The sequence below is a fragment of the Staurois parvus genome, unplaced genomic scaffold (assembly GCF_062004578.1).
Source record: "Staurois parvus isolate SC_StPar_1 unplaced genomic scaffold, SC_StPar_1.0 ptg000243l, whole genome shotgun sequence".
Lineage (NCBI taxonomy): Eukaryota > Metazoa > Chordata > Amphibia > Anura > Ranidae > Staurois > Staurois parvus.
The window spans coordinates 11,460,570-11,485,863 of record NW_028318039.1 but is presented as its reverse complement, the minus strand read 5'-3'; positions in this window follow the sequence as shown (position 1 = coordinate 11,485,863).

Sequence of the window (25,294 nt, the reverse complement as noted above, 5' to 3'; positions counted from 1 at the left end):
CTCATCTCTCCCTCTTAAATTGCAGCCAAGCTATAATCCACCTAGATATACTAAGCATTTGCACTGATGTGTACAATTTTACTAATGCATGTCAAAGTTGTAAAACTGTGTTCAGGTGTTAGGATTTGTTTTACCCTCATCATGAAGGAGTTAAAGCATTGCAATCAAGTACAGTGTTGTAGTGTCAGTCATTTTGAAATGCACCCTAGTGCATCTAGCCATAGCACTGTATTGCATTTGTGCTTTACAGTACCACAACCCACATTTGTTTTAGCACAATGAAACATAAATGTATTGAATAGATGTGATCACCTATGCATTGTGCTGTGCTACATAAAAAAGGTGCAGTTATTTTTCCCTTGTTGAGGTCTGCTGCCAGCCCATTCAAAATGAATAGCTTGCCTTAAAGCAGTGCATCTCAGCACACAAAAATACATATGTTAAACTGCATAGTGTGAGTGGGCCCTACAGGTATGTCCTTGATTTGTCATAGAGTCACATGGCACAGGGCCAAGCACTGCCTCCCTGTACCATGTGATAGGTGTAGCCAATCATAGCTATCACAGTAGTTTTCAATGACTGCATGAATGCAGCCGGGAACTGTCAGTAAAGAATGCTAAGCAAACACAGTGCAAAAAAAGAATCCTAACCACTTCCCTAAAGATTTGCAGTGTCACGATGAAAACACTGCACGGCTCTAGTGACAGGAAGTACTGTACATTTTATTCCCAGATCAACTGCGGTGTCATTATGGTGGCATTGTACCACTGTGGTGGTGATCATGTACAATAGCTGGCTGCTCTGATATCATTGAACATAAGTGCCATCAGCCATGATCACAACCACAACAGTAGTGTCACCAGACCAGTGTTGCCAGTCAAGGTTCCTAATCACCGCCACATCAGTCACTGTCCCCATTCACTGCCACCCACTTACAGTGTCCCTGATCACTGACAGTCTGATTAAATTGTCCCTGATCACCACCACACCAGTCAATTTTGTCCCTGATTACCCACATACCAGTTACAGTGTGCCTGATCACCACCACACTAGTCATATTGCCTCTGATCACACTATATCAGTCAATGTCATCCCTGATCACTGCCACACCAGATGCAGTGTTCCCGATCACTGTCACACTAGTCATATTGTCCCTAATCGGTGTTCTACCAGTTAGTGTCCCTGGGCATTGCCACCCCAGTCATATTGTCCCTGCTCACTGCCACACCAGTTACAGTGTGCCTGATCACTGCCACACCAGTTAGTGTCCCTGGGCATTGCCACACCAGTCATATTGTCCCTGCTCACTGCCACACCAGTTACAGTGTGCCTGATCACTGCCACACCAGTTAGTGTCCCTGGGCATTGCCACACCAGTCATATTGTCCCTGCTCACTGCCACACCAGTTACAGTGTGCCTGATCACTGCCACACCAGTGTCATCATACCAGTGTAAGCCAGCAACAGTATTCCTTATTGCTGTCACACTACTCCTCAGTGTCACCAGACCAGTGCAGCCATCAACAATGTTCCTGATCACAGCCACACCAGTGCAGTGTTCACCTGTACTGACCCTGGCCTGTTTATTGGCCTCATTTCTGCCTGTTACCTGGACCAATCCTTTGCCTGTTTGCTGGCCATGTCTCTGCCTGTGGCTTGAACTGACCCATCTGCATGTCTGACTAATTATGTTCCTGTAGTCCCAGCCATCCCATGAGGACAAATGCACTCCTAGAACCACAGGGACTCTTTTGTTCTTCCTTTCTTAGCCTCCTGTACTATCTAGTCAGTGAACATGACATTCCTGAGGGAAGACATGTACCTATAGGCTAGCCTTACTTGGCTTACAGGAACTGAGACTGTTATAGGTAACACTACACTAAGCTATATTCCCTGACCACTCAGATAGAGGTGACTATTACAGCTCATTGTTTTTTTATGTAATTATTTGATTTGTGTGATACACAACACACCATGTCTGGTATATAATCAGTCCAAAAAGTGAAATTCTCACCCATGTGGTATCCCCATACTCCATCACAAAGGACAATGTGTTGTGAGATGTAATTTTAGGTATGCCCCTGTCATGTGTGAGATATATCTTATTAAATTGACAGTTTTGTGTATAAAAGAATACTTTTTCTTTCTGCATTTTCCAAAGATCGTGGCAAAAAATTAAGTATCCAAAAGACTCATCATGTCTCTTAAAAAAAACCTTGGGGTATATGCTTTCCAAAAATGTGATCATTTTGTGGGTGTTTCTACTGTACTGGTGCTCCAGGGCCTACAAAAATTAGATGTGTAATGTATCCCCCTAGAACCCCTGAAGATGATCCTTGGATTGTGGGCCCCTCTATGTGACTAGGCTGTGAGGCTGTATGTCTAAAACATGTGGTATCGCCATACATTGGAGGAGTAGCAGAATGTGTTTTGGCGTATTATTCTAAGCATGCCTTTGATGTGTTAGCAATAATTATTAAGAACTTTGTGTAAAAAAAATCATTTTCTTTTCTACATTTTCCAAAACATTTTTTGCAAAACAATGATATTTTCAAAAGACTCCCTATGCATTTAATAAAATACCTTGGAATGTTTGCTTTACAAAATGGGATCATATCTTAGGTGTTTCCACTGTCCTGGTGCTCCAGGGCCTTCAAAAATGTGTTAGGTGGTCAGGAAATTAAATGAATAATTCATGCTCCTTGAAAGCCCAAAGGTGTTTCTTGGATTTTGGGTCCCTTTATGCATCTAGGCCAGCAATGGGCAAACTACGGCCCGGCGGACCTTTTAATCCGGCCCGCGGAGCTAGGCTCCCGCTAGGCTCCTCTCGCAGTCCGCCCTGAAGACCGGTGTAGCATGAAAATCTGTCTCCTATGAGGATCTGTCCCCCTCGACGTATCTGCGCATGTGCCGGAGATCGCCGATCGGCTGCTAATGCCTGAAACTGGCACATGCGCAGATACATCGAGGGGGACAGATCCTTATAGGAGACAGATTTTCATGCTACACCGGAACGGCGCGGGAACACGGCGAGAGGAATGCGCGGAGCAAAGGTAAGTGAATTGACACAGGGGGGACTTGGGGACTTAATATGGGGGATGAATTAATATGGGGAATGAATTACTATATGGGGGATGAATTACTATGGGGGATGAATTACTATATGGGGGATGAATTACTATGGGGGATGAATTACTATATGGGGGATGAATTACTATATGGGGGATGAATTACTATGGGGGATGAATTACTATATGGGGAATTAATTACTATAGGAGGGATTAATTACTATAGGGGGAATGAATTACTATATGGGGGATGAATTACTATATGGGGGATGAATTACTATGGGGGATGAATTACTATGGGGGATGAATTACTATATGGGGGATTAATTACTATGCTTACTATGGGGGAATATTACTATACTTACTATGGATGACACATACACATCATTCATCTACTCTTGGTCCGGCCCCCGGGTCCAATATATGAACCCATTGCGGCCCTCAAGTCAAAAAGTTTGCCCACCCCTGATCTAGGCTCATAAAAGTCTCACACATGTGATATCCCCATATTCATGAGACATAGCAGAATGGGTTTGGGGTGTAATTATAAGTATGCTTATGACGTGAGTGAGAATTTTTTTTTTGTATGACAACATTGTGAAAAAACAAACTTTATTTAATTTCTTCATTTTCCAAAAAAATTTGACAACAAAATTACAACTTTCCACCCACCATAAAACCAACCATGCCTCTTAGCAAATACCCTGGACTGTCTACATTCCAAAAAGGGGTCATTTGGAGGGTATTAATACTGTACTGGCATTTTAGGGTCTCATGAAATGAGATAGGTAGTCAGTACATCTGGACCGATCAATCTTCAGATATATACTGTATACCTTAGCTTGTAGACTCTGTAACTTTCACACAGACTACTTGGGGCATTTTTAACAAAAACATTTAGCAGAATACACTTTTGCCTAAATTTATGAAAGAACGATAATTTATTTGCAAAACTGTATGCCATTTTGGCCTAAATTTATGAAGAAAGATGATTTATTTACAAACTTTTTTAACACTGGGTTTCATGACTAAATCATTGTCTTCAAAGTGTGACAGTGCTGAAAGCTGAATATTGGCCTGGGCAGGAAGGTACTGAAGTGGTTAAAAAGCACTAGTTACTTGGCTGTGTCTGAGTTATATACCTTTAAGTTACAGTCCCGCAGCAAGCATGGTGTAAATGAGTGTCAGAAAGTGTCAGTGTTCTTTATCTCCATACCTCTTCCAAGTCAACGACTCAGACAACATTGAGGCCAAAGCATCAGCATGACAGCCAATAAACTAACATTCTCAAAAAGGATAGTTCAGCAATGGCAGCCTCCATAGTTTTTTATGATATAGTCCCTTTAATTGTATGCAGGTATGTTAATAATGAATGCACTTTTATTTTTTATATTCAGTTCAGTTTCTAGTGGTAAAGCTGTTTTAGTGTCAAATAATTGTTATGAAAAAAACACTTTGATAAACACTTCTGCAACTATTATAGAATGTACAGAATTAACAAAATTCTCTTAATACTATAAATTCTGTACTTTCTCTACTTATATGGTTTGGAGGGTCTTTTAAAAATTTCTGTTTGTAGTTCACATCTGTAACGGTTATGCCATCTGAAGTGATTTGAGGTAATCTCCATAATTGGCTGCCATGGTGATCATATGTTTGGAAATCATGCTGATTGGTTCTTGGTCATTAATTTAAAGGATATGTTCACCTTTGGAACACGTTGCGTGTTTCAACCATATTTGGGGTGAAACATGTAATATGTTCCAGGTCCTGCCTCCTCTCCTCCTCCAATTGCCTCTCCTTGTGACAGCAGACAGAAGATCCTCTGGAACGCAAGTGGTTACGGGTAGCACCATTATCACTATCTTTCATGATTGGCCTGCAATTTACTACTGACCCCCTGAGATATCAGATTGATTATTATTTTGATATTCCAGGCATGTTCCAGCACAGCCTGATTTTTTAAACTGATGAAAAGAAAAAGCATACTAGTAATAAATAAATGTTTGTACCATAAGGAACTGGTGTACTAGTTCACCAGGGAAAGTGTAGGAACCTATACCCATGAACATATAAATATGAGTATAATTTCCCCAAGTCATAGCCTTGTTATTTACTGTTTTGTGTATTCTAATTTATGCTGCCGGAACAATTTTGTTTGTAGAGCTCAAATATATTTGATTAATTTAAGCAATGATAGCTGTCTCTGGCAATACAAATATTTTGTATCAAATGTTCAAAATGCAGTAAATCATATAACTTAATCCATGCTCATTTTACATTATTCTGACAGCACCAAACTGATTGGCTGATAAGGGGTTGCATCTGCACTTTACGATAATTTACCTATTCCATTTCCCAAGTTAGTCATCCACATACGGTAAAGTTCCTTAATTTAAAATAAAAAACAATATAGAGCATGCAGCTGCTATTTATAGTAGATATGTAAACACAGATTACTTTTGCTTGGCATTAAAACTTCACAGTGTTTTATTGTGAAGTATATTGTTCAACTTTTATTCCATAATAAAATAGTCAAATTTATTACACATGTATGAAACACACATTTCCTTTCTATTAATGTGATATTATACTGGGTTAAAGGTTAGAATATTTAGATTGATTTACTCTGTTCTAAATACACAATACAAGGAATCATCAACTGGAATATTGATTTATTTGAGAAAAATCTTAGATTCACGTGACAATTAAATGTAACACAAAGAAATTGGAATCAATTCCTTGTATTGAGTCAGAAGCAAATGGATTATTTTCTTGCCATATGCATCCCTAGTAACTGGGATTAACAAATGAAAATCAATTATATTTTCCTCATAACAGATAAGAAACTCACACTGATTTACCCAATACTTTATTGGAGAGTAGTTTTGAAGGCTGTGCCTCTTTAAGAAACATTGATTGTAAGTGTCAGCAAATAGTATAGGTGTTCTTCTTCTGTGGAAACTACTCATAAGCAATAAATAATAATTAGACATGTGTGATTCATTTTGTTACGAATCGTAATTTGGATAAAAGTTGCATGATTTGGAAATGCGTATACACCGACTGTGCATGTGCCCGACCAGCTATGCACAGGCACCGTGTTCCCCAATGGAGATCTCAGAGATGCGCCACAAGTAGGCCTGTGAGGGCAGTCAATGCAGTATGTTTTAATGTAGTTATGTTGTAATGTTGGGTGACGCCTTTGATTTTCAGCAACTTTATTCAATGTGGTTTGTAACCACTTACCCGTCACCCCATAGCAGATGTACTGCTACAGGGCAGATTTTCTTTGCAAAATCACGTAAATATACGTGATTTTGCATTTCCAGCATTTCCGTTGCTATTGGCTCCTGAGAATGTCAATCAGCAGGTCCCAGCCAGCGATTTTCGGCTGGGAGTTGATGATCGTGGGTAAAGCTGAGAGGGGGGAGACCTGTGTGTAAACAACCGCTTAGTAAAACATGACACTGTACACAATAAAATTATTCCCTAACACACAGTTAACCCTTTGATTGCCCCAGATGTTAACCCCTTCCTGCCCATTGTCATTAGAACAGTGTCAGTGCTTTTTATTAGCACTGATCACTGTATTAGTGTCACTGGAGATGTCAGTAGCAGTTAGTCAGATCCCCCCCCCAGTGTCAGATTACCCATCACAGTCCCACAGTCCCGTTATAAGGTGCTGATTGCTGCCATTACTAGAATGAAAAAAGAAATAACTAAAAATTCCAGTATATATACTGCTATTTGTAGATGCTATAACTTTCACGTAAGCCAATTAATATACACTTATTGGGATTTTTTTTAGCAAAGACATGTAGCAGAATACATTTTGGCCTAAATTTATGACAAAAATTATTTTTTTTAATTGGATATGTTTTATAGCAAAAAGTAAAAAATATAGGTTTTTTTTTAAATCAGTCTATTTTTGTTTATAGTGCAAAAAAATAAAAACCGCAGAGGTGATCAAATACCACCGAAAGCAAGGTGTATTTCTGGTAAACAAATGACATAAATGTCATATATGTACAGCTTTTCATGACTGCGCAATTGTCAGTTAAAGTAACGCAGCGCCGTATCACAAAAATGGCCTGGTAAGGAAGGGAGGGTAAATCTTCTGGAGGGCAAGTGGCTTAATGAGGTATATGGGACTTTAATCTTTACTCTGTCTGACTTCTTTTCTATTGATTCAGGGTATGATCAGGGGCTAAGTGGTGTGCCTTGGATGGCTGCTCATTGTTAACAATATACTATTCTTGTGAGACAATGCAGGGGGATTTGTTAACTCTGCAACCTATTTAGATATTATTCTTTGGAACTCCCTATGGATCGTTGAGTGTGAACATTATTCCTCCTTGTCTTGTTTTAATATTATTATATGGGAGTATTTAATAAGGGCAACCACATTTTTTTGATTTAGGGGAATCCATTTAATGAACCAGGAGAATCTTGGCTTTGGAATATCTGCCTTAAAGTGGGGGTGACCCATTTAGATTGCATCAACCTATGCTGTGAGTATATATGGGCCAAACTATATAGGAGTAAAGCAGGAACTATTTCAAGTACTGTATGGAAAATTACTTTGTATGTATATATCCTTTATTGGCAGGTTTACCACCCTTTCTATTGGTCCCCAAAACTATCTAGAGGTCCATTAAATTGCTTATTCTGTTCCTCTTGCCATTTATGCCATATGGTTTCATATTTTAATGTAACTCATTAGTTAGCTATTTTCTAATATAGAAGATTAAGGATATATATATACTGTACTGACTGCTTATGTTGAAATAAATTGTTTATGTATTTTAATTATTTTTATACAATAAAAAATATATATGTGAATTTTAACTGTAATCTGAGGGGCCTAAAAAGTCCATGTTACTTCATAATCAGTGTATTAAATATATATATATATATCATAGAAAATGAAAAGAGGATGTATTAATCATGTAGTAGCAGTGGTGGTGCTCTTTCAGGATACAAACGTTCCTTGAATACTTGTACAGGAAATGAATGATGTTGGAGTGACAGTAGAGTATTAAATCATAGATATAATAGGTCATCCACTGCATCCATAGAAACACTGCAATTATAAACCTTTTTCACACCCATGAACCCTTGGTGACCTGTTCCTTACCTGGTCTATCCCACACAGAGTGTGTGGTTATTTGGGGATTCTGTAGATACTTAGTTAATATGTATATAGTTTGTGACCCCACAACGAATCCTTGTAATTTATGTGAGATCTCCTATCTTTTGTCCTTTTTTGGGTTTGCATCTATTTGTGATTGATTTTTACTTGTTGACAGTTGCAGCTGTGGCATGTGGGTTTGGGAATTTTGGCTTTTTGTGGGCGACTCCTAGTCTGTGGTGAACACATTGTAGAATCTACTTATCTCCCTCAAGGTCTGGCCAGACGTTTGGCCAAAATTATGGCCAGACCGCTAATAACAGTTCTAACTACTATAGTTATCACCCTGCCCAGGTTGTATTTATGTCTACTTAACCTACTTTAGTGAATCTGGGATGACTGCTTCTCTATACACAAGGCAAATCTGACAACTCAGACCAGAAAGCACTCCTCACTTTAGACATGGGCAAATCCTTCAAGTGTGTGGTTCTTGAGAGCTTTGGCTTTTGACCTAACTTCATTGGCTGTGTTAAACAACTTGGTTTTCACTCCACTGCCAAAATAATGAGTATTGGCTGCATTTCTGACCAGGCAGGGATGCCCACTTACATCACTACTGTTAACCATTGCTATTGAGCCCTTTGTAATACTAATTAAAAATCACAAAAGTATACAGGGCGTCTGTTGACAGGCAGCTATTCTTGGGTGGAAGTAGATGCAGTCATGACAGTGATACATGGCTTTGGTACTTGTTTTGGCCTAGCCATTAATTGCACTTCTGTTGCTGGACTAGTCTGTGACACAAATCTCTACTCACCGTTCCCTTGTTGAAATGTGAGATTCATCATCATTCCTTTAATGCTTACCACCTGAGAATAGCAATAGTTACATGTACTCAGTTACCTATACATTGTGCATTAAACTAACATGTAAAACAATGAAGACCGTATTACCAAATTTTCTTGGTTTCGGCATGTGCATTTGTATATATTTTTTATTGTATTTATATTTTTAAATAAAGCTGATTTTGAAAAAAAATGATTTTCCAATGCACAAACAGCCATTGTTTACTAAAACTGGAGCATTCAAAATCTGGTGCAGTTGTGCATGGTAGCCAATCAGCATTTAACTTTAGCTTGTTCAGTTAAGCGTTGACAAAATATGGAAGCTGATTGGTTGCTATGCAGAGCTGCACCAGATTTTACACCCTCCAGTTTTAACCCCAATAGTTTTAATTAGATTAGCATATATTTTGTATTTGTCTACACTTTGGATATTAATCTCCTCTTTGTTTTCCGTCTTAAAGAAAAAATACCACCTCACGTGTGGAGATGCTATGTTTATTATATTTTTGTGCTTTCCTTATATCTTTGCATCAAGCACATTCTATGTATATGTTTATTTACATCACTTCCTAAGCCACATATTCATCAAATTTAATTGTGTACACTAATTCTGAAAAGAATCAATGGAACTAATTATTCACACAAGTGCTCAAGTGGTTACAGGTGTCTTTTGTAGTACTGGTAGTAGGTTAAGAGGTGCATTTATGAATTGATACAAAGTAACAAATTATCCCAGGTGCAGGATGTAACCATCCACAGTGCAGATAAGTGCCTCCATAATAAGAGAAAAAAATTAAACAGAGCTTGAGCCTATTTTTTTTCCGCAATAATAAACATCCTGTCTTGTCTGCTCTCTTTTAGAAATCATGAAGAAAGCAGCCTGTATCCCATTTGTACAAACATCAGGGAACTATTGGTCATTTTCCAAATATTTCTGAAGTCCTAGAGCAAGGATTAAGATTAAGAGGAACTAACACATGGTAGGCAGTAGTTTAAATTCCACAGAAGAGTCAAAATAGACCTGAAGTTAAAACTGTGAGATAATAATGCCACACAAATCCAGATAATACATACAGTAGGTAAAAGTTATGGCTTCTTGTTCAACCTTAGGTCAATCAGGAGATGTGTGGTCTCTGTCTTTTCCTTAATACTAATTCTGTTCATTAATATTCTAATGTCCCTGGGACTAGTCACATAACAAGTGCCCTCCTAAAATTTCTAATATAAGAGTGACATAACTAAATACATGCTACATGTTATGAAAGTTAGGCACAACGAGTCAAGCTAAGACACAAGTGGTATAAAAAAGCAAACCTAAGACCCAGAAGTTTAGGCCACCATGACTCCCATGTTACAAGGTGTAATGGCCGGGCACACTGGGCTGATGAAAGGCTGTGTGTGTGGCAGCCATGTTCAAAATTCAGCCATTACATTTTACTTTATTTCTGTGTTTAACCAGAGACACAGCTGTAGTGATTTTACCCCTTCCTTCCTCTTCCAGTTTACACAATCCACAACCTTGTACTTTCACGGCAGACATCTCTCATCAGTCCGTTGATAGGACTAGTAGAATTACCCCAATAAACATTGCTGTGCCCACAAAGCTACCTGACTTGCCTGCTTAAGTGACTGGAGTTTTAACAGACACTTGAAGCTCTCCCCCCCCATCATAAATCATAAATACCAAAGCAATTCAAATTCATGATAGACTGGTTACCAGCCAAAACTCTAAAACTTCAGTATATTTTATAACTGATGAAATAATAAGCCAGCCAGGAGGTAGACATATTTACCTTCCTCAGTAAATTTGTAGTGTTTTGAGCCCAAATATTGTTAACCTAGGAGTACCAGGAACAGAATTGGCCCAATTCTTCTCCTAGACGATCTGGGCATCCAAGACATATCATATTTATATCCATTTCAAAGCTAATTTCATGCTGGACAATAATATGTATGTTAGTCGAATGTAACCAGTAGGTATTCAGATATATGAATACCTATAGAAAACTGTATCTGGGACTTGGTCATAAACATGGTGACATTCCAATCCCAGCAACCACCCCTTAGACCAAATGATTGGTCAGATGGTCTCTGTCAACCCCCCCCCCCCCCCAAAGTGAAGAAAAGTGGAATGCAGCCACATTTTAATGTTGAATATATTTTTATTATTAGATATTTTCTTTAGAGTATACAAACAGAAAGAGATATAGGGTAAATACAGACAACATATGCAGACACATTTTGAGAGCTCTTGTGTACCATCAAGCAACTGAAGACCTCACAAGTTATGAGAGCAAATCTAACACCTACCTCATTAACTGAAATCTGCTGAAACAGAACTTGCAAGTATTCTTAATTTTTCACTCCCTTATCTTCTGGTGCTTGTTGTCTCTTTTTGTCTTTGTAATATCTTTTTTTGTAAATATTTTATCTGCACCAATCTTATATTTTCATTATTGATCTATATTTTGTAAAGTGTTAAAACTGTCTCTAAATGTGCTAACACAAACTCAAAGACTCCCTGTCTCTTGAAAAGTGCTACTGTAGTATACCCATCTGAATATACACATCTGTGGTGACAATGTGTGTACAGATGTTTTTTTCATAATTGTTATTGCTTATATTGTGAAAATTTCCTCATTTCGATAAAAGTCTGTGGTGGCAGTTTAAAGTGTTAATTGCTTAGTTAACTCACCCCAGTGACAAAAGCTCTGTCTGTTGGCACCTAGACTGTGGTCCCTCAGCTGGGAAATCTTTGTTCTGTGTGAGGCTGAGAGTGGCATTGTTGCATAAGTGACAGCACAGTATGAAGTTGACCAGTTTTTTGTCACAGGTTGGTGAAAAGGGCGGTGGCTGGACACCTGCGTTCCTCACAGGAAGGACTGAAGTAACCAGTAAGTATGGCAACAAGGAAGTGAAAGGAGCAGAATTTAGGAATAAAAAGAGAATAGAAATCACAGGGATCTACCTGAGACAAAAAGATACTTTAGAAAAAAATAATAATGATAGCATTAAGAAGAAACAGGGAAGCATAAGTCACAGGGTTTTAAAGAACATGGAGAATGGAGAATTTTAAACAAAAAATTGCAGTAGTGCAAGAAAAGCACATGAAAAGTGACTAAACATAATTTACAAGGTTAAAGCCATAGCCATGTACCATCAAACTGCAAAAATAATGAAAATAGTCAAGCAAGAACAATGATAGATCAGAGAGGCAAAGCATATAAATAGAACAAGAATAAGGCCAAAATACAGTAATAAGAACAGAATCACAGTGGACCCAAAAGCAATTAGGATAATCTGCAAAAGAGATGCTTGCATCGCAGCCAATAAAGTAAATATAATCATCACTATATATACTGTACATATAGTTTTTTGTCTTTAGAGTTTTTAATTACATATTTAATGGCAGCTGCTATATTTTTTTCATTGCATATTCAGTCTGTGCTTTCCATCAATGGAAGTGTATAAATCTAGAGAGAGTTAGTGAGGACAATAGAGTCTCTGTAATCTAGGTTATCTTTGCAGTCATTTGGCCAGTTACACAGTCTTACATACAAATGGTTCTATTGGTTGAACTAGATGGACATGAGCCTTTTTTCAAGCTAAATATGTAACAGCTTTTGCATTGATAACTATGTTCATGTCAATTTGGCAAAAATAAGGCCCCATTCACACTGGGTGTTTAGACCTAGTGCATGCATTTGTATGGGCAAAGGGCACAGTTGCACCATCTAGCTATGCTCCTAAAAGCCATCGATCTCTATGAGAGGCTAACAGATACTGTGGCTGGACAGGGCTTGACAGTGCAGCTAGCAGTATTTAACTTTAGGGTATAATGCCCTCATGGATGAATGCTCGTAATGCAGGCTACTTGTGTTCCAAGCATGTTTGTCTCTGGGTGTATACTGCCCTAAATGTCAGTATTGCTAAGTACACCATCCAACCCTGTCCAGCCACAACAGCTGTCTGCCTCTCACAAAGCTTACAAGAAAAAGAGTAGGTGCTCTGTTGGGAAAAAAAATGGCTGCTACCACAAAGGGTAAATATTTCAAAACCTTCACTGTAAATAAATAAAACAGAAAGTGCAGTGCCCAAAAAAAAATAATAATAAAGAAATGTGTAAACCTATACCATATAATGCAATATTATCAAAACATTTATAATTAGAGATGAGCGAATTATTCAAAAATTCGATTCGGCTGATTCGCCGAATTTGCGGGAGAAATTTGATTCGATGCAAATTTATTTGCCGCGAATTTAACTTATTTAAAGGGTTTCTAGGCTTCAGAGAGCCTTTATATTAGTGCAGAACACTGTACCTTTAATTTAAATGCCCTTGGAGTCTGCTGGGGAAGAGAAATAATACTGTCAGTCAGTATGACATGCAGATGAGTCCCGTCGATCTTAGAATCACCGCACACTTCACTCATTTGGGCAGTCACGGGGCACGACGAAGAAGAACAAGAAGAAGAAGAAGAATGAAAAGAAGAATGAAAAGAAGAAGAAGAAGAATGAAAAGAAGAAGAAGAATGAAAAGAAGAATGAAAAGAAGAAGAAGAATGAAAAGAAGAAGAAGAAGAAGAATGAAAAGAAGAATGAAAAGAAGAAGAAGAAGAATGAAAAGAAGAAGAAGAAGAATGAAAAAAAGAATGAAAAGAAGAAGAAGAAGAAGAATGAAAAGAAGAAGAAGAATGAAAAGAAGAAGAAGAAGAAGAATGAAAAGAAGAATGAGAAGAAGAATGAAAAGAAGAATTAAAAGAAGAATGAAAAGAAGAAGAAGAAGAATGAAAAGAAGAAGAAGAATGAAAAGCAGAATGAAAAGAAGAAGAAGAAAAATGAAAAGAAGAAGAAGAAGAATGAAAAGAAGAAGAAGAAGAATGAAAAGAAGAATGAAAAGAAGAAGAAGAAGAATGAAAAGAAGAAGAAGAATAAAAAGAGAAGAAGAAGAATGAAAAGAAGAAGAATGAAAAGAAGAAGAAGAAGAATGAAAAGAAGAATGAAAAGAAGAAGAAGAAGAATGAAAAGAAGAAGAAGAAGAATGAAAAGAAGGATGAAAAGAAGAAGAATGAAAAGAAGAAGAAGAAGAATGAAAAGAAGAATGAAAAGAAGAAGAAGAAGAATGAAAAGAAGAATGAAAAGAAGAAGAAGAAGAATGAAAAGAAGAAGAAGAATGAAAAGAAGAAGAATGAAAAGAAGAAGAAGAAGAATGAAAAGAAGAAGAAGAATAAAAAGAAGAAGAAGAAGAGGAATGAAAAGAAAAATGAAAAGAAGAAGAAGAATGAAAAGAAGAAGAAGAAGAATGAAAAGAAGAATGAAAAGAAGAAGAAGAAGAATGAAAAGAAGAAGAAGAAGAAGAATGAAAAGAAGAATGAAAAGAAGAAGAAGAAGAATGAAAAGAAGAAGAAGAATGAAAATAAGAAGAAGAATGAAAAGAAGAATGAGAAGAAGAATGAAAAGAAGAATTAAAAGAAGAATGAAAAGAAGAAGAAGAGGAATGAAAAGAAGAATGAAAAGAAGAAGAAGAATGAAAAGAAGAATGAAAAGAAGAAGAAGAATGAAAAGAAGAATGAAAAGAAGAAGAAGAAGAAGAATGAAAAGAAGAATGAAAAGAAGAAGAAGAAGAATGAAAAGAAGAAGAAGAATGAAAATAAGAAGAAGAATGAAAAGAAGAATGAGAAGAAGAATGAAAAGAAGAATTAAAAGAAGAATGAAAAGAAGAAGAAGAAGAATGAAAAGAAGAAGAAGAATGAAAAGCAGAATGAAAAGAAGAAGAAGAAAAATGAAAAGAAGAAGAAGAAGAATGAAAAGAAGAAGAAGAAGAATGAAAAGAAGAATGAAAAGAAGAAGAAGAAGAATGAAAAGAAGAAGAAGAATGAAAAGAAGAATGAAAAGAAGAAGAAGAAGAATGAAAAGAAGAATGAAAAGAAGAAGAAGAATGAAAAGAAGGATGAAAAGAAGAAGAAGAAGAATGAAAAGAAGAAGAAAAAGAATGAAAAGAAGAAGGAGAAGAATGAAAAGAAGAATGAAAAGAAGAAGAAGAATGAAAAGAAGAAGAAGAATGAAAAGAAGAAGAATGAAAAGAAGAAGAAGAAGAATGAAAAGAAGAATGAAAAGAAGAAGAAGAAGAATGAAAAGAAGAAGAAGAATAAAAAGAAGAAGAAGAAGAATGAAAAGAAGAATGAAAAGAAGAAGAAGAAGAATGAAAAGAAGAAGAAGAAGAATGAAAAGAAGAATGAAAAGAAGAAGAAGAAGAATGAAAAGAAGAAGAAGAATGAAAAGAAGAAGAAGAATGAAAAGAAGAATGAGAAGAAGAATGAAAAGAAGAATGAAAAGAAGAATGAGAAGAATGAAAAGAAGAATGAAAAGAAGAAGAAGAGGCATTGGAGCGGGGAGGAGGAGCCTAACTATGGCGGCAGGTGAGAGCGCGATGTGAACGCTCTCCACAGGATAGCCACTCTCCCTCCCCAAATGTTCCCCGAGTAAAGCTGCGAAGGTGCCCGGGCAAAAACTCACGGGCGAGAGGGGCCCCCCGAAGAGAACTTCGAGGACAGAGCTGCAGGAATCCACGACTGAGGGACGGACGATACCTCCCGCCCGAGACTGCTGGGAATCCAGGTGACGCGCGACAGTCACGTGATCTCCCGAAAGGGAGCTCTGGGAGACAGAGAAGCCGGCCGGTTCTCCGACACAGGGGGAGAAGCCGGCTTCCTCACTGACAGGACACGTGATACCGGCTCAGCGTCCCGGTGAAAGGAGAAGAGGAGAGATTTGGCTGCTCTCCGGTGGAGTTAGAGAGACATCAGCGTGGGAGAAAGGAGACCCTGTCTTCCGGATACCTGTGAGAGAGGTAGAAGGAGGAAAAAGGAGACCCGGAGAGACCCCCCCCCCCCCCTCCTTCAATCGAGGGGAAGAGGAGCAGAGCCAGAGCAGAGGACAGAGACCTTAAAGGACAACTTCCCTGGAAAGGCAGCTGGAATGTGGGTGAGTGAGAGTGGATGGACTGTATATTAAATCCGTGTTATGGACAGTTTATTAAAGCAGCAGAAGTAATTATAGACTGGGGGAAAAAAGGAAAAAAAAAAAGAGAGAGGGGGAAATATCAAGGAAATCGATGAAATTAGAACCTCTCTAAAAAGACCCATTATAGCATATACCCTAAAGCCTTAAAGAAAAGGGTCTGGACATATATAGAAAAGATGAAGAGTAAAAATAGCAAAGGGAGTGGTCCCAAACACTCCCAATCTGGAACAATCAGAAAATTTACGTCTCAAGGCAATGTGACCCCAGAAAGAACTCAGGAGATAGCAGAAAAAAGTATAATGGAAAACAGTATGGATAAGAGTACCAGATCGCCTGGGGAAATGGATAATAATAGCCAACAAATAATAGAAGGAATAGAGCTAAGAGTAAAGGAAGGAGAACTACAAATCCCAAATAAAAAGGAGATGGCAGAAATGTTTGGAAATTTGGAAAAATCAATTAAACAAGAGATGGGAATAATTCGGAAAGACTTGGGACATCTTTTGTCCAGAGTAGAAGAAACAGAAGAAAAAATTAAAAAACACGCTCAAGCTATTCCTGAACTGAGAAATCAAATAATGGAGATTAGGCAAGAACAGAAAAAGTTGGGATATAAGTTGGAGATACAAGGTAACATGTACAGGAAAAATAACCTCAGGATAAAGGGAATCCCGGAGCTTACACAAGAAGAAGATCTAAGAGAGACAATACAAAAAATTTTTAAATCCATCATGGGTAGACCTAGAACTGAGTCATTTATATTGGACAATATATACAGGTTAGGAAGGTTCCAACGAGATCGGATGGAAGAGAGACCGAGAGATGTAGTGGTACAATTTAATAAAAATGGAGAGAGAGAAGAAGTATGGAAGAAGATAAAAGGAAGAGCTAGTATTGAATATGAAGGAAAAAACTTGCAAATTTTTGCAGACTTGACACCTGAGACATTATTGAGAAAAAGATCATTGAGACCACTAATAGAACAGATGAAAAAACAAAATATACAATATAGATGGAATAGCTCGATGTGTCTAATCGGATGGAAGAATGGAGTCACTGCATATCTGAGATTTCCAGAGGAATTAAGAGACTTTTTTGATAAACTTAATATTCAAAGAATAGAAATTCCAGGTTGGGAGGAAGAAGAAGAGGGAGAGAAATATGCTGAGGGAAAAGAGGAATGGCAGCAAGTTAGAAGAAGAAATAGAGAATAAATAGATAGGGGAACATCGGGGGAAATGGGGAGTAGGTGAACCGTACAAGGTTAGAGTTCCACCTCAGGGTCAGGATCCAAATGTGGCATTTGGCTCACAAAAGGATTAGATGGAATAAAAATAGGCCCAATGGGGGTGGGGGGAGATGGAGGGGGAGTAGATGTGGGAGGGGGGGGGGAATGGGGGTGGGAGGATGGTATAGGGGGAAGGTTTTAAAAATACTTTGCATAGGGATGAGATGTATTCAAGAATCATGGAAGATATAAAATTTATAACATATAACGTAAAAGGGTTGAATAGTCCTGGGAAGAGATTTAAGCTATTTAAGGAATTACAACATAGAGAAGCCTCAGTAGTTTTTTTACAGGAGACACATCTTGAGATTAAGTCAAACATCAAATTAAATACTAGAAATTATCCAACATGGTTCTATGCAGACTCCCCAATTAAGAGAGCCAAAGGGGTGGCAATTGGGTTCGCTAAAAATATAAGGTGGGAGGTGGAGGAAAGAGAGACAGACCCTGAGGGGAGATTCTTATTTTTGAAAGGTAGATTACAGGAAATGGACTGTACAATAGCAAATATTTATTGCCCAAATAAGAGACCAGAGGTATACCTGAAAGGGATATTAAGAAAACTGAGGGACTTTAAAAAAGGAAGGCTGATAGTGGCGGGAGACTTGAATTTATGTCTAGATCCACAGATGGATACAACATCTCGTGTGCAACGGGAGGGAGGTAGGTCTATGAGGATCTTGAAGAAGGAGATATATGAGGGTCAACTAGTAGATATATGGAGGATAATGCATGGAAAGGAAAAAGACTATACTTTCTTCTCTAATGCACACGAGATTTATTCAAGACTGGACTATATAATGGTAGAACATCAACTTATTGAAAGGGTGGCTAAAGTAGAAATAGAAACAATGACCCTCTCAGACCATGCCCCAGTTATAATGAAGTTGAGATGGGGGAAACAACTGACAAGGGGGGTGGGATGGAGATTAAACGAGGCCCTTCTATTAGATCAAGAGACTGACCAGCAGATCAGACGGGAAATGGAAAGATATTTTCAAGAGAACGAAACAGGAGACGTGTCAATGGCCACTGTCTGGGAGTCCCATAAGGTATATATTAGAGGTATATTGATTGCGTTAGGGGCAAAAAAAAAAAGGGAAAGGAGTAAGAAAATGACTGAGCTCTTAAAAGATATAACTGACCTAGAACAAATCCATAAAAATACAATAACATGTGAGATAGGACAAAAGATAATAGGAAAGAAGAAAGAACTGGAGATATTAATGGAAGAAGAGAGGAGGAGAGTACTTAATAAAGTTCTAGTGGAGAGGTATAGATGGGGAGATCGTCCAGGAAAATATTTAATGAAGGCCCTGAGAAAAAAGAAAAATAGAAATTACATAGAAAAAATAAGAAACCCCAAGGGAGAAATGGCTCACTCTACTAAAGAAATTGGGAAGATATTCAAGGAGTATTACAACAAGCTGTATAATATTAAGTCTCAAAACTTAGTAAATAATAGGGAAAATGAGAACAGAGAAAAAAGAAAGGCATATTTAAAAAATGCAGGACTACCAAAAATAGATGAAGACCTATTGAAATCCCTGGAATTAGAAATCACACAGGAGGAAATAAAAATAGCACTAAAAGACACTAAAGTGGGGAAAAGTCCTGGCCCAGACGGATACACCGTGAGGTATTATAAAAAATATAGTGAAGTATTAATACCAAAGTTGAAGGAATATATGAATGCCTTGGGGGGAGAAATGGAGATTAGACAGGAATCCCTACAAGCCCATATAACACTCATACATAAGGAAGGGAAGGATCCTACTCAATGTTCAAGTTATAGACCAATCGCACTCCTAAATGTAGATACAAAATTATACGCGAAGGTTTTAGCAAATAGGATCAAAAACTTAATGCCAGAATGGATCCAGGGAGATCAGGTTGGCTTTGTATCAGGGAGGGAAGGTAGAGATAACGGAATTAGAACCCTGTTATTGATCCAGAAAGCTAAGAAAGGGAAAACCCCGGCAGTGATTCTCTCGATCGATGCTGAAAAAGCTTTTGATAGAGTAAACTGGAGCTTTATGATGGACACCCTAGAGACCATGGGAGTAGGTAGTAGAATGAGGGAATGGATAGGAAAATTGTATAAAATGCCATCCGCGGTTATTTTGGTTAATGGTGAAAAATCTACACCTATAAGGATGTCAAATGGGACTAGACAGGGATGCCCACTGTCCCCTTTATTGTATGTGTTAACATTGGAACCCCTACTAGAAACAATTAGGAAGAACGTAGATATAAAGGGAATACAAATAGGGGAAACGGAACATAAGGTGGCAGCCTTTGCGGACGATCTGTTGTTTTATGTGGGCAATCCTAGGATAACACTCCCGAACTTAATAAAAAGCTTAAAAGAATATGGAGAAATATCAAATCTAAAAATCAACCCGACAAAAACCGAGATCTTGAATATAAATCTACCGAATAGTGAGAAAGAAAAGATAAAAAAAGAATTCCCTTTTACATGGAGAGATAGAGAGATAAAATATTTAGGAGTTAATCTTACTGCTTCATATTCAAAATTGTATAAATTAAATTATATTTCCCTTTTAAACGAGATTAAGGAGGAATTGAAGAAATTGGGAGGAGGAATCCCTTCCTGGTTAGGACGAATAAATCTGATAAAAATGATAATTGTACCCAAAGTTTTGTATAAATATCAAATGATCCCAATAAAACTCCCAGAAGCTTTTTTTAAAGAAATTAAAAAGATGATAACAAAATTTATATGGAAAAATAAAAAATCTAGATTATCGTATGACTTGATAAGTAGACGAAAAGAGAGAGGGGGACTGGGAGTGCCGGACTTTAAGAGATACTATAATGCTGTAATTTTAACAAGAATTTATGATTGGACACACAATAAAAGGGAGAAAAGATGGGTGAAGATAGAGAATGATCTGAGCGGAGTTGACCTGAGTAGAAACATATGGGCACCAGCACAATATAGAGGTTTAGAGAAAACCACGAGTGTGTTCACATTGAATGTTTTGAAGGTTTGGGATAATTTACACAAGTATATGCACTGGGATTTTAATTCACAATTAATGCCACTAAGGAATATGGAGTATTTTCCACCAGGTATTGAGGGGAGTATGGGAAAATGGATCAAAAAGGAAGACATTCAACTAAGGGATATTATGGACGGAAAGAAGTTGAAAACATTGAAAGATTTAAAAAAAGGTGGAAGGGAACTTTTTACTAAGATTGATGAATGGAAATATCACCAATTAAATCACTTTGTTGAGGGTCTTCCGAAACCCATAAGAGGGAGAGGGGAGTGGAATTTGTTTGAGAGGTTGTTGGAATCACGAGGAGATGGAAAACGGGCCACGGCAAAAATTTATAAAATTCTCACCGAATTAGCCACGGAATTTAAACCAAGTTATATAGTAAAATGGGAAAGAGATTTGGAAGTGGAGATAGATGAAGATAAACAGAGGAAGATATATAGACTCACACACGAGAATATTAGCATGAGAGAGGTGGAGGTAAATTATAAGAGTTTAGTAAGATGGCACATCACACCAACTATGGAGTACAAAATGGGTATAGAGAGAACACAAGAGTGTTGGCGTGGTTGTGGAGAGATGGGTACATGGTTTCACATTTGGTGGGAATGCCCAAAGATACAAAATTTTTGGAAGACAACAGTAAACTTAATTGAGAAAATCTCAGGAATAAAGATTGGATTAGACCCACAAGTGTGTCTATTACATAAAACAGACTTACCAGTGAATAAATATAAAAATTCGGGTATATGGTACTTTGTAAATGCAGCGAAGGGTTTGATACCTAAGTTCTGGCATAGCTTGGAGGTTCCGAAAGAGAAGGATTGGGTAGAGAGAGTAAATCAGATTAGTAGGATAGAGAAACTATATTATATCCAGGAAGATAAGATAGAGATATATAACAGGAGATGGGAGAAATGGGAAGATTTCGTACACCAAAGGAATATATCTGAAGTAATGTTAGGAGAAGATTCTTAATTTCATATAGAAGGAAGTAAGAGAAAAATGCAAAGTGGGAGGGGGGTGGGATGTGGTAGGGCATAAAGGTAGAGGGAAGGGAAAAGAAGAAAAAGGAGGTAATAGAAAGAGAATAAGAGTAAGAATATTATATGAGATTGTGGATGAAATGTAGTGTGTTCTTCTTGCATGTGCCTCTTTTTTTTTCTTTTTATGTTTAATTATAAATATAAAAATTTAATAAATATTTGAATTAAAAAAAAAAAGAAAAGAAGAAGAAGAAGAAGAATGAAAAGAAGAATGAAAAGAAGAAGAAGAAGAATGAAAAGAAAAAGAAGAAGAATGAAAAGAAGAAGAAGAAGAATGAAAAGAAGAAGAAGAATGAAAAGAAGAAGAAGAAGACGAATGAAAAGAAGAATGAGAAGAAGAATGAAAAGAAGAATTAAAAGAAGAATGAAAAGAAGAAGAAGAAGAATGAAAAGAAGAAGAAGAAAAACGAAAAGAAGAAGAAGAAGAATGAAAAGAAGAGGAAGAAGAAGAATGAAAAGAAGAATGAAAAGAAGAAGAAGAATGAAAAGAAGAAGAAGAAGAATGAAAAAAAGAATGAAAAGAAGAAGAATGAAAAGAAGAAGAAGAAGAATGAAAAGAAGAATGAAAAGAAGAAGAAGAAGAATGAAAAGAAGAAGAAGAAGAATGAAAAGAAGGATGAAAAGAAGAAGAAGAAGAATGAAAAGAAGAAGAAGAATGAAAAGAAGAATGAAAAGAAGAAGAAGAGGAAGAATGAAAAGAAGAATGAAAAGAAGAAGAAGAGGAAGAATGAAAAGAAGAAGAAGAAGAATGAAAAGAAGAATGAAAAGAAGAAGAAGAAGAATGAAAAGAAGAAGAAGAAGAATGAAAAGAAGAATGAAAAGAAGAATGAGAAGAATGAAAAGAAGAAGAAGAAGAATGAAAAGAAGAAGAAGAAGAATGAAAAGAAGAAGAAGAAGAATGAAAAGAAGAATGAAAAGAAGAAGAAGAAGAATGAAAAGAAGAAGAAGAATGAAAAGAAGAATGAAAAGAAGAAGAAGAGGAAGAATGAAAAGAAGAATGAAAAGAAGAAGAAGAGGAAGAATGAAAAGAAGAAGAAGAAGAATGAAAAGAAGAATGAAAAGAAGAAGAAAAGGAATGAAAAGAAGAAGAAGAATAAAAAGAAGAATGAAAAGAAGAAGAATAAGAATGAAAAGAAGAAGAATGAAAAGAAGAATGAAAAGAAGAAGAAGAAGAATGAAAAGAAGAAGAAGAATGAAAAGAAGAAGAATGAAAAGAAGAAGAAGAAGAATGAAAAGAAGAATGAAAAGAAGAAGAAGAATGAAAAGAAGAAGAAAAAGAATGAAAAGAAGAATGAAAAGAAGAAGAAGAAGAATGAAAAGAAGAATGAAAAGAAGAAGAAGAAGAATGAAAAGAAGAAGAAGAATGAAAAGAAGAAGAATGAAAAGAAGAAGAAGAAGAATGAAAAGAAGAATGAAAAGAAGAAGAAGAAGAATGAAAAGAAGAAGAAGAATAAAAAGAGAAGAAGAAGAATGAAAAGAAGAATGAAATGAAGAAGAAGAAGAATGAAAAGAAGAAGAAGAAGAATGAAAAGAAGAATGAAAAGAAGAAGAAGAAGAATGAAAAGAAGAAGAAGAATGAAAAGAAGAAGAAGAAGAAGAATGAAAAGAAGAATGAGAAGAAGAATGAAAAGAAGAATGAAAAGAAGAATGAGAAGAATGAAAAGAAGAATGAAAAGAAGAAGAAGAAGAATGAAAAGAAGAATGAAAAGAAGAAGAAGAAGATGAAAAGAAAAAGAAGAAGAATGAAAAGAAGAAGAAGAATGAAAAGAAGAAGAAGAAGAAGAATGAAAAGAAGAATGTGAAGAAGAATGAAAAGAAGAATTAAAAGAAGAATGAAAAGAAGAAGAAGAAGAATGAAAAGAAGAAGAAGAATGAAAAGCAGAATGAAAAGAAGAAGAAGAAGAATGAAAAGAAGAAGAAGAAAAATGAAAAGAAGAAGAAGAAGAAGAATGAAAAGAAGAATGAAAAGAAGAAGAAGAATGAAAAGAAGAAGAATGAAAAAAAGAATGAAAAGAAGAAGAAGAAGAATGAAAAGAAGAAGAAGAAGAATGAAAAGAAGAATGAAAAGAAGAAGAATGAAAAGAAGAAGAAGAAGAATGAAAAGAAGGATGAAAAGAAGAAGAAGAAGAATGAAAAGAAGAATGAAAAGAAGAAGAATGAAAAGAAGAAGAAGAAGAATGAAAAGAAGGATGAAAAGAAGAAGAAGAAGAATGAAAAGAAGAATGAAAAGAAGAAGAAGAAGAATGAAAAGAAGAAGAAGAATGAAAAGAAGAAGATGAATGAAAAGAAGAATGAAAAGAAGAAGAAGAAGAATGAAAAGAAGAAGAAGAATGAAAAGAAGAAGAAGAAGAATGAAAAGAAGAATGAAAAGAAGAAGAAGAAGAATGAAAAGAAGAAGAAGAAGAAGAAGAAGAAGAAGAAGAAGAAGAAGAAGAATGAAAAGAAGAAGAAGAAGAATGAAAAGAAGAATGAGAAGAAGAATGAAAAGAAGAATGAAAAGAAGAATGAGAAGAATGAAAAGAAGAATGAAAAGAAGAAGAAGAAGAATGAAAAGAAGAATGAAAAGAAGAAGAAGAAGAATGAAAAGAAGAAGAAGAAGAATGAAAAGAAGAATGAAAAGAAGAAGAATGAAAAGAAGAAGAAGAAGAATGAAAAGAAGAATGAAAAGAAGAAGAAGAAGAATGAAAAGAAGAAGAAGAAGAATGAAAAGAAGAATGAAAAGAAGAAGAAGAAGAATGAAAAGAAGAAGAAGAAGAAGAAGAAGAATGAAAAGAAGAATGAAAAGAAGAAGAAGAATGAAAAGAAGAAGAAGAAGAATGAGAAGAAGAATGAAAAGAAGAAGAAGAAGAATGAAAAGAAGAAGAAGAAGAATAAAAAGAAGAATGAAAAGAAGAAGAAGAAGAATGAAAAGAAGAAGAATGAAAAGAAGAATGAAAAGAAGAAGAAGAAGAATGAAAAGAAGAAGAAGAATGAAAAGAAGAAGAATGAAAAGAAGAAGAAGAAGAATGAAAATAAGAAGAAGAAGAATGAAAAGAAGAAGAAGAATGAGAAGAAGAAGAATGAAAAGAAGAAGAAGAAGAATGAAAAGAAGAATGAAAAGAAGAAGAAGAAGAATGAAAAGAAGAAGAAGAATGAAAAGAAGAAGAAGAAGAAGAAGAAGAATGAAAATAAGAATGAAAAGAAGAATGAGAAGAATGAAAAGAAGAATGAAAAGAAGAAGAAGAATGAAAAGAAGAATGAAAAGAAGAAGAAGAAGAATGAAAAGAAGAAGAAGAAGAATGAAAAGAAGAATGAAAAGAAGAAGAAGAAGAATGAAAAGAAGAAGAAGAATGAAAAGAAGAAGAAGAAGAATGAAAAGAAGAATGAGAAGAGGAATGAAAAGAAGAATTTAAAGAAGAATGAAAAGAAAAAGAAGAAGAATGAAAAGAAGAAGAAGAATGAAAAGCAGAATGAAAATAAGAAGAAGAAGAATGAAAAGAAGAAGAAGAAAAATGAAAAGAAGAAGAAGAAGAATGAAAATAATAAGAAGAAGAAGAATGAAAAGAAGAAGAAGAATGAAAAGAAGAAGAAGAAGAATGAATAGACGAATGAAAAGAAGAAGAAGAATGAAAAGAAGAAGAAGAAGAATGAAAAGAAGAATGAAAAGAAGAAGAAGAAGAATGAAAAGAAGGATGAAAAGAAGAAGAAGAAGAATGAAAAGAAGAATGAAAAGAAGAAGAAGAAGAATGAAAAGAAGAAGAAGAAGAATGAAAAGAAGAATGAAAAGAAGAAGAAGAAGAATGAAAAGAAGAAGAAGAATGAAAAGAAGAAGAAGAAGAATGAAAAGAAGAATGAAAAGAAGAAGAAGAAGAATGAAAAGAAGAA